This window comes from Callospermophilus lateralis, chromosome 1 (assembly GCF_048772815.1).
Source record: "Callospermophilus lateralis isolate mCalLat2 chromosome 1, mCalLat2.hap1, whole genome shotgun sequence".
NCBI lineage: Eukaryota > Metazoa > Chordata > Mammalia > Rodentia > Sciuridae > Callospermophilus > Callospermophilus lateralis.
This window is the reverse complement of record NC_135305.1, coordinates 113,938,500-113,946,511: the sequence shown is the minus strand read 5'-3', so window position 1 is coordinate 113,946,511 and position 8,012 is coordinate 113,938,500. Positions and strand designations below refer to the sequence as shown.

Below are 8,012 nucleotides of genomic sequence, written 5' to 3'. Positions count from 1 at the left end.
CAGAACCACAAAAGGAAGAGCGTGGCATGGAAGGCCAGGTCTGGCACATGCTCATATCAAGTCCTCCACCATATTCTATTGGTCTGAGCAAGTCTGAAGGCCATGACTTAAATCAGTAAGGTGGAGATGTACCCTCTGTCTGTTCTTTTGGGAGACACCTCAGTGTCACATGGTTCAGAAAGAAACAGTAGAACTGGGCTGGGGATGTGGCTCAAGCGGTAGAGCGCTCACCTGGCATGCGTGCGGCCTGGGTTGGATCCTCAGCACCACATACAAATAAAGATGTTGTGTCCGCCGAAAACTAAAAATATTTAAAAAAAGAAACACTAGAATAACAGTTCTATCCATCCCAAATGACTGACATCCCGCTGCTGCTCTCTCTGCAATACAACACTATTGCTTGTGGTTGTCGCTGGAACCTGCCTGGGCTTATGCTTCTCAGCTTACATGGGGCTACATTGTAATAAACTCATCAGAAAATACTGAAAGTCAAACATGCACTCAGTGCAGGGGACTTACCACACACCCTTGCTCAACAGCACTGTTGCAGGTCACAGCCCACTGTAGAGGGTTGATGGTTTCCCCTCAGGAACCCGAGGCTGACTGGGAGCAGGACTTGCTGCCTCTGCCCAGCATTGTGAGAACATCATACTCTCACCAGCCCAGGAAAGAACCCAAATTCAAAGTACGGTTTTTACTGAATGTGGATCACTCTACATCAATGTAAAGTCAAAAAATCTTAAGTTGATTGGTAAGCAGTGCCTCTCAGGTGCCAGCCACAGCGGTTCCCCTACTGTGCCAGGCTGTGGTAAGGAGGCTCCAGCAGAGCCTATGGCAGCAGTGACTGCTTCAGGGTGCCAAGCCACTGAGCAATCGGAGCACTGATTGCTGGTTGGTTGTCAAAGCTGTAGAGCATCCCCGCTGCCTGTGGGGATGAGGCCTCTGAAAGGGGAGCCACAGGGAGGAGCTGGAGGAGAAGAGGGGGAGAGGGAAGGGGGTGGGGGAACAGGAGGGAGGAGGAGGGAATGGAGCAGAGGCTGGAAGAGGAGGGAGAGGTGGACCCTGGATACAGGAAGAAGTGGAGAAGTTTGATCAATCCACAGGTGATATCAACACACAGGAAACGAAACTTGAGGATGCTCCTCACAGTTCAGCTCTGTTCTGGTTGAGGAAATGGTGAAACTGCACTGCACGAACTGGTGAGGAAAATTGGAAGCCCTACTGGGAGGCGTGGAGGGTGGCGGCGGCCTCAGCTGGAAGCTCATAAACCACACGGGATTTCAAGAGGGCCACAGAGGTGCTCTGTGTTGCCAAAGAGACCACCTCCCTGACCTAGCAGCTGTTGGAGGATGACAAGTGCCACTCTTCCTGGCAGGAGCTGGTGAATCTTGGAGGACCAAGAGGAGAAGTGAGCTGGAGCAGAAGGAGACTACAGCCAGGTAGGATGCTGCCATAGGCTGCATGCGACAGCAGGAGGAGAAACTCAAAAGAGGGCCATTAGCAAGTCCAAACCTGATTTTGAACTCAAGGGAAAGTACTATGTGCGGCTTGAGCCTGTGGATGATCTGGCTCTGGCCAAGGGCGAGTACAAGGCAGCCCTGAAGAAACTGCAGAGCATCTCGGGCTAGATCCAAGAGCGGCCACACTGCAGCACGTGGGGGGCTCAGGGTAGCAGCACTTCTGCGGAGAACCTGGTAGAGGGCCAACCTGAGCCGGATGCTGTTTCTGTAGCAACTTTGGGTCTGAAGATGACTCAGAAACCCAGATTGTGTCCAGCTTTAGTTCAGGAGCAAGGAGCGCATCTGAGATGCCCGACCAGTTCCCTGCAGTCACAAGGCCTAGCAGCCTGGATCTGCCCAGCCCAGTGTCCCTGTCAGAGTCTGGGATGATGTTCCCAGTGCGGGGTCCTCAAAGTGAACGCAGTAGTTCTCCTCCCAGAACATGAGGGAGAATGAGAAGACAAGGCAGAAGGGGCAGAGGACAGAACTGGTGAGGAAGCCAACAGCAATCAAAGCCTCAGCAACTGCAGTGGCGATGGTAGCAAGGGGAAGAGCCAAAGCAACACCTCCCCTGAGGGCCAGGCCTTGGAGACCCGATGAAGCAGCTCTTCCCTCCAGGGCTCCAAGGGAAGAGATGGGATTAACGCTGACCTAAAAATGGTGCAGATTGGCTGACACATCCAGGGCTAGGGCCCATGTGCCAATCAATATTTATACATGAAACTCAGAACATTGTGCTAATAGTAATCATTTAATAGATGCCAAACCTTCATCATCTACTCTAAACTACTCTAAGGAAGTTTCAGTGACCTTGAGGGTTAAAGAATTTCTGTAAGAGCCCTTGGGCTGGTTTTACAGAGCAGGGGTGTTGCAGGTGGACTATGACCAGGGTCACAGCCTTTGCAGAGCTGTCCCTGTAACAGTGCTGAGGAAGCAATAGTTAGTTCCTGTGAAAGAATGAGCCAGGAGGAGGGCTGGAAGCTTAGCCAAATCATGGGCCCCAGCTTGCATCTCTTTCCCTTCTGACCCTCACTTTGTTCACTCCCATTATATCCCAGAGCATCTGAATATATTTTTTAAAAAACCCATACACATAACAAAAAATTAAGTACTCAGAGCACACCTTTTTGACCTAATGAAAGCACAAAATGAAATGCAAAAACACAATTAATTTCCATTACCTCTGGTGTTCAGAGTTAGCTTTTTAAAAAGCATGCCTCCTGGGACATCCATCAAAACCCTTTTCTAGGAAGGCTACCATGCACTGCACTATTTTTTTTGGGGGTAGGGTGAATTTCAGTGTGGGGAAGAGGAGATAAGAGTAGCAGGGACAGGTCATAGAAGGGAACTTGTGGCTTTGGGGAGAAGTTTCTATAGCATAACCTTATCCTGCAAGCCAAGGAAATTCATTCCAGCAGAAGTACATGTGAAGAATGGTTGGGAAGAATAGATTGACAAGGTGTTAATATCTCTGTAGGTGGTAACTTTCAAAATAAACCATGTAAAGTTATGCTGCACTGTTATTCCAGAGAGGAGATTGTCGTTTAAGCTTGGAAAGGGAGTAGGCCTGTGTTAGTAAGGCTGTTAAATAGGAGCAATGGAGTCTGCTATGCTAATAGTGTAAATGTTCAGATGCTCTTCTTTATTTTCATAATTATGCATATTTAGAGCACTGTATTTTATTTGTCCTGTTTCAAGAAAATTTAGCATTTCTAAAAGAAAACAACCTCCCCATTTCAAGTTGTCTGTTAACAGAGCTGTATATTTTGGTCCTTTGTATATCTCTTCATACTGTAGGGGTTTCTTCTTTTTTATCGACTGATACAATATCCTGATTGCAAGGTTATTTTTAAAAATATTTTTTAGTTATAGATGGATGCAATATCTTTACTTTGCTTATTCATTTTTAATGTGGTGCTGAGGATCGAACCCAGTGCCTCACATGTGCAAGGTAAGCGCTCTGCCACTGAGCCACAACCCTAGCTCCTGCAAGGTTATTTTTTATTTGTCTTAATACTTCGATTATAATAAAAACTGCTTAAGAAAAAAAAAAAAACAACAAACCCTAAGTCACACCATCTTCAGTCAGGTTCCACCTGCACCTGTAAATAATTCATGCATGTGTTATTTTTATTTGAGATTGTATTACTTTAATATATTTGTGGTGCTGTTATCACTTAATTTCTTAACTTACCCGCTGTGGCGATGACAACAGTTTCTTGCTAGGACCCTGAAGAATGCAGCACTCCATCATACAAATGAGCCGACATAAGTGAACATTTCTCCTCTGGGCGCAGTTTGGGGTGGATAAGAATCAGATTTACAAAGCAACACCCTCTCTTTGCCGAGCTCATACTTTGCTCTGTGGCCTGCGCTCAACTCTGTGTGTTACCTCATGTAGTGACTGTAATCAATTGGGGCTGGATGTTCTGATATTATTTCAAGACAAGGAAAGTGATTTACTGCAAGTCAATCAGGTAGAAGGCCAAACAGGATTCTAACCAGCTCCTCCTGGCTCCACAACCCTTTCCTCTTGTGCTTGCCAGCCTCCAATTGCCAAAAAAAAAAAAAAAAGTACTTTGTAAATGTAGCCTCATGACACCTTCACCCTATCTTTGTGGTGAGGGTTCCTTTACAATGTCCATTTGGTGGTTTGGAAAATGGAATCTCAGGGAATTGAACCTAATTCTTCAGTTATAAATTTGTAAAGCTGAAATTTAAATGTAGTTCTACTAGAATCCAAATCCATCCTGCTTCCACACAGCTCATGGCTGACCATATCGACTCTTTTTCCAAGACTCCATCCTGAGCAGGTTCCAGAAAGAACTCTGGCTGGCTCTGCTCCCTCCCCCTGGACAAAGGTTGACCTCCTCCACCATTGGTGTCATCTTTCCTCTGATTGCCTGGCTCCTTTTCAGGCTCTCTGAGCTCTCCATTCCTGTGTCAGTTTTCAGTGACATCACCTGTCATTCATGTTTTTACAGGCCTCTAGGAAGAGAAAATCCATATGGATTTCAGAATGGTTCAAGATGTAAATGACTGGTCAAGATTGACTTGGCCCCCCTAAAAGGGTATGGTATTGATGGCACAGGGGTATACATCTCATGATGGGCCAGAAAAATCATTCACAGAGCAGCTAAAGGTCTATGTAGAGTCTTAAAATGGCCACAAGCTACCTGTAAATCTGGGTACCACTTCATCTGGAAGTCTATAGCCTCTGTCTGCTGGATCAAAGTCCAGTGGCTTCCTTTGGAATTGGATTAGGTGGGAAAATAGCTCCTATGCCATTTTGTTATGAAAAATGGTAATGGTGATATAGATGATAAAGCTAGTATTCCTAGACCACTTTGCATACATTATTTCATTTTAATATTCACAAAGTCCTTTTACTTGCTGCTATAATCGGTTCTAGCTGCTATAACAAAATACTCTTAACTGGAAAGCTTAAAAAGCAATAATTTATTTCTCCCCATTTGAGAGGGTGGGAAGATCAAGGTCAAAGTTTTGGCAGATTGAGTTCTTGGAAAGAGTTCTTGCTCATAGCTAGCTGCCTTCCCACTGTGTCCTCACTTGGCAGAGAGGTCTGGTCTCTTCCTCATCTTCTAAGAATACTAATCTCATTTTGGGAGCCATGCCCCCATGGCCTATCTAAATCTAATTACCTGATAATGGCCTCACTTCTCACGCCATCACTCTGGCATTAGGGCTTCAACATATAAATTTGGAGGAGACACAAACATTCAGAAGGGAATGCCACTATGGGGTCCTGGGCATATTCTGTATCTTCTCTGTGCTTCTGCTGCCTCATGCAGAAAATGGGTAATAATAACAGCTGATCAATGTGCGTTTGTGTGTGTGTGTACCATCACATTCAACTTAAAAACAAGTAATTAGATGATGTGTGCAAGTAACTCTAGATTTAAATATATAACCATAAGTGTCAAAATATAAGCTGAACCCAATTCTAAGAAAAATTTTTAGTGTGGGAATTAAAAAAAATTTTCCAGAGAGAATAAAAATGTGGGTTTGTCCCATGATATAAACGTTTAAGGAGATCAAATACATACTTATGAAATTAGACTTGATAATTTAGAAACAATTATATGTTTATATTATATATGAGAAATATGTATTACTATGTTGTGCTTCCACATTTACAAATCAATTTCTAACTCAAATTCTTCCCAGTCCTCTCCAACATCGGTGTTTTCTCATCTCCAAAGCCAATTTTGATTCTTCAAAGGCGGTTTCCAGGACTCAGATTCTGTTCCCTCTAAGGAGAGGGAAAGACGGGTCCTTGTGAATCAGGATGATCTTGACAAACCACAGTGAGGCCTTCATGTGGCTTAGCATATATACACATTAATCCTTTATGTGTGTGTTTGTGACTACCACAATGTCGATTCCTTTCAAATGACTGCACACCACTTGTATACAACACCATTCATATACTCCAAGGGTAAGTCCACCTTCCAAGGAATCCCAGCCAAATATGAGTTCAATTTCTTTAATATTTGTTTTCCTGATTTCACCATGTCACCTCTTAAGACCTCCAAAACTCTGAAATCTTTGAAAGTCAATATGTCCCCACCCTAACTGTACATAGCATGTCAAAATTAAGATCTTGAGAAACTGCCACCTCCTAAGCATTCTTAAGAACTCCCTCTGTCCTATGGGAAGGTGGGTGTGGGAGCACACCTAGGAGTAAAACATGAAGATGGTGAACCACAATAACAATGGTGAGGGTCTCTTGGGTGCTGGAATCCTTCTTCATGGGCTGTTTTTAAGTTTGTTTGTAGATCTGCACTTCCTAGATTATCTACCACAAGCATGAATTACTTATTTATTAAGGAATAAAACAAGCAATAAAGACTGTGTTTACCTTTGTTAGTAGAAAAAAAAGAGCCTGGCAGATCCCAGGCTCCAGGACCACTCAGGTGTGGCCCAGGTTCGGTCACCCCGTCCATCCAGGCAGTCAGTACCCTGACTCCAGAGGCAGGCATGATCTAGGAGGGTGTCCATTTTTCCTCCCTATGCAGCAGGAAATGGTGACTGAAAGAGGACACTGAGAATTTCCTAGCCTGAGAGCCTGCGGGGAGGCTTATGGTGGGGGACATAAATCCATCTCCCAGCCATTTTCCCCAAAGCACTATGATCTCACTACACTGGGAAGTGGAGAAGCTTCTGGTCCTGGCCACTTAAGAGGGAGGTCAAAATAAGTGCCCACTCAGCTGTGTGACACAGGGAAGGACCCAGACACTGAGCCCCAGGACCATATTCTGGCAACCCAACCCCAAACTCCTAGTTTGTCACCCACTGGAAAAGGAACACTGGTCTGTGGCTGCACAGGCCCATTTGGTGATCCCACTTCTTCTTTGGTCCTGGTCCCCACTGCAACCTGCAGGGCAGTACCACCAACCAGGCTCAGGAGGATGCACCACCAGGTATAACTGTACCAGGGGAGCTGAGCGCCACCACACCCCCACCCAGCAGCCTGCACCTGGGTACCTGCAGGTCCAGTGGACCAGGGAGAGCCCATGGACAGGGAGGGGCCTGAGGAGCAGCCATCTTGGACACTGGTCCCAGCTGAAGCTCCCTCCTGCCTCGCTCCCCCAGGCCCAGCTCGCTGATATTTTGCCCAGTTCAGAAACCCTCCCAGTACTCTGTAGGGGTTCTGTGCTTGGGATTGAGGTCTCTGATGTTTTACTGCTAGGTGGGCTGCCCTTGCCACCTTCCAGAGGAGAGAGAGCGTGCTTAGAAATGCTTAGGGTTGGGGTTTTCTCAGTCTTCATGACTGTGGCATGCTTGGCGGCTAGGAAGTTTCTGTGCAAAGACACAGGATGCCTGGCTGCTGTAGCAATGACCTTCAATAGGAAGCTCATGTTAGAGTCTTAACAGCGTCACCTTAATCTAAGGCACACAGCTCCTTGGGAATAAAGGAACTCTCTTGTTAGAAGACCATAATGTTTCACTGAACCTAAACCTGTCCACATAGCAGTAACTTTATACACTGGGCCTTGTTGAGAGCTACACAAAGCTGCTAACATTGCATATTGCAACTTAGTATGTAACTGAGGAATAAGATGCATAATGTTGCTAAGTCTGTAACTTGCCTAGTAATACAATGAACAATATGTACTAATTATGCCGATGACCTATAGAAACCTATGGATATAAATAAAGCTTGGCAGCTTGGTCCCTCTGCCTTTCTGCCATCTTAATTTCCTACCTCTGCATCTTGTCTCTGTGTCTTCTTTTTATTTTCCTCAGAGCACTCCACCAGTGTTGAGGAGGAAGGGTAACTCTAGACAGCCGAGAGTGGTAGAGCATGCAGGGCTGCTCCTTGGGTTATGGGGAGCTTAAGCTTGAAAACACACAACTACCTCTGGCAGGTGCCCTTCCAGCCAGGGAAAGCCAAGACCCATGACAACTGGAACCTCCCAAGAGTGAATGCTGAGGGGATCTCTGGGTCTGCAGGTGTCTGTGTTGGATTGGAGTGGTGAAAGGTAACAT

General features: G+C 45.6%; 1 pseudogene; it reads left to right on the top strand.

Moving 5' to 3' along the window:
• The first annotated feature begins 1,019 nt into the window (after window positions 1-1,019).
• LOC143406241 (SH3 domain-binding protein 5 pseudogene) lies at window positions 1,020-2,174 on the top strand (annotated as a pseudogene).
• The last annotated feature ends 5,838 nt before the right edge of the window (window positions 2,175-8,012 follow it).